This window comes from Pteropus medius, unplaced genomic scaffold, assembly GCF_902729225.1.
Source record: "Pteropus medius unplaced genomic scaffold, Ma_sr-lr_union100, whole genome shotgun sequence".
Classification (NCBI taxonomy): Eukaryota; Metazoa; Chordata; class Mammalia; order Chiroptera; family Pteropodidae; genus Pteropus; species Pteropus medius.
The window spans coordinates 5,573,819-5,576,172 of NW_024349804.1; the positions used below are offsets into that span (position 1 = coordinate 5,573,819).

The window sequence follows — 2,354 nt, forward strand, 5'->3', positions numbered from 1 at the left end:
ATTTTAAAAAATGAAAAATGTATTTTTCTAAAATCTCTTCCTCTTCTATTTTAATGTGCAAGCACAAAACAAACAGAAAAAAAAACGCAAAAACCAAGAGGCACAGAGAAGGCTATATAGAAGAATCTGTGACCCTGTTAGAAAGCCAGTGAGCAAGGCAAGGAATAGTGACTGGTGGAAGCCCAAGCCAGTTACCTTCTATCCAAAATGGAACACGGCCATGCTACACTGAACGCCCGATCCCATCCGATCTCGGAAGCTAAGCAGGGTCGGGCCTGGTTAGTACTTGGATGGGAGACCACCTAGGAAGACCAGGTGCTGTAGGAGGAGTAAAAAATAAAAAAATAAGGGATTGTAAGCTGACAAGGTCCTTGCAATCTGTGAGGTCAACCAAGGGTTTGCCTCTTTAAAAAAAAAAAAAAAAAAACATAAATAAAAATAAATAAAAAATGAAATATGCCCAGACGGGGTGAAATCGGTACCAAATTCAAAGCTTAAGCAGATATTCAAAAAGAAAAACTAACATCAGGAATCGACATGCCAGGTGACAGACAAATACGTGCTCTGCCTGGAGAGCTCCTTCCTCTTCAGCTGGATAAATTCTACTCATCTTGCAGGGCTCAGCCGAAATATCACAGCCTTGAGACAGATTCTGATATAATTCCCTCCTCACCTTCATGTAGTTATTCCTCTTCTTATAATTACCTTAATAACCTTCACTCTTCTTCCATAGTTCTTCTCATTACTGTAATTACAGAATTATCTGTGTAATTATTTGAGGTCTGTCTCCCCGTCTACAGAGAAAGTCCTCTGGGGAGAAAGACCATGTTGCCTCGTTCACCTGTACATTTCCAGGGCCTCACACAGTGCTTGGCACATGGTACAGACATTAATTCCAGTGGCATTCTGCTGAGTGGTAGGGCTGGCATCAAGTTATTTTAAAAGGACAAAGTGCCTGAGAAGATCCTAGCCTGACATTTTCCTTTTGGCCAGTTTTTGGGGGGTGAAAAAAAAACCTAGAAACCAATAGAACATTATCTCTTAAATCATCTAAGAAATCATCTGTTTTGAAAAACACTTTGAAAGATTGTAGAAGATTTTCTCTAGACCTTTTTTTCTTGAAGACAAACCCTATCATATCACTACGTATGGAATACGCCTCTGAGATGATGAGAACTAAGCTGGTATGGAACAACCTCCTATCCCACCACAGCCCTCCCCTCATTTCTTTCCCTAGAAAAGGACTATGGACCAGCCCATAAACTTCAGATCAATCCTTAGTCCATCATTCAAGCTTTGTCACTTCCTAATATGTAATCCCCAACTTCCTTCTCCTGTTTGAAAGGGCCCCATTTTTCTCTTTTACGATGGCCTCAAAAAATTGTAAAAATGGAAAAATATGGGTAAACGGCCTATCTCTGGGTCTGTGACAGACACCAATGTTCTGTTTTTTGCTTTCTTTCATGGCATTCCTTGTCCTCAAGTGCCCTCTGCTCTTCGATCTTATTACAGACTCTAGACTTTTCTCCCACTTGCCTCCTTATTCAAATCCACTTCAAACTCGCTCTCAGAGCAGAAAGGATCTGATCATCAAATTCAGACGAAACCCTCAATGATTGATTGGGTTTTATTTTTTAAACTAACATTTATTGAGATTTCATATAATCTTGTTTAATGCAATAACTCCATAGATGGGAACTATTTATTAATCCCTCTTTATTGATGAGAACTCTGAGGCTTATAGAGCTTAAGTAACTTGTCCGATATAATATAGCTTGTAAATGGTGGGCCCAGAATTGAAAGCCAGGTCTATCTGACTCCAGATTCACTCTCTCCACAGCAACACACTGCCTTTCCACTTTCTTCTGTTAATACCCTTGTTCCACCCAAATAGTGAAAACTTTCAATGGATAATTGCCTGGTTAGATGCCAAGTCTAGCCCAAAACTGTGATACCACATGTGGCTGGCATAAAATCGTTAATTCACAAAGGTCCAACCACATCATCTTCAGCTGGATATTGTAACAGACACCTTAGCAGATGGCTTTGACTTCAGCTACTATCATCAGGAGACATTTGTAGTGACAGACAGAACACAGAGTAAAAAAAAAAAAAAAGTTATTTGAATAATGGAAACAATCTTACAGTCATCAGTCAACCTGGAAAATATTCTTTATTCTCAACTGAAATCATAACCACTTCAGAAGGCATATTTAAATGGAGGATATTCTAGGTCATTTAAAGGCTTTAGAAAAAAGGTCACTGTTCCTTAATGATTTTAACTTAATTGTGTAATAACAACTAGATATAAAAATAGCAATGACCATTAAAATGAAATGTGGTTGCTACGCTCA

General features: G+C 38.7%; 1 pseudogene; it reads left to right on the forward strand.

Moving 5' to 3' along the window:
* Nucleotides 1–210: 210 nt before the first annotated feature.
* On the forward strand, nucleotides 211–327 carry LOC120583046 (uncharacterized; annotated as a pseudogene).
* Nucleotides 328–2,354: the final 2,027 nt, after the last annotated feature.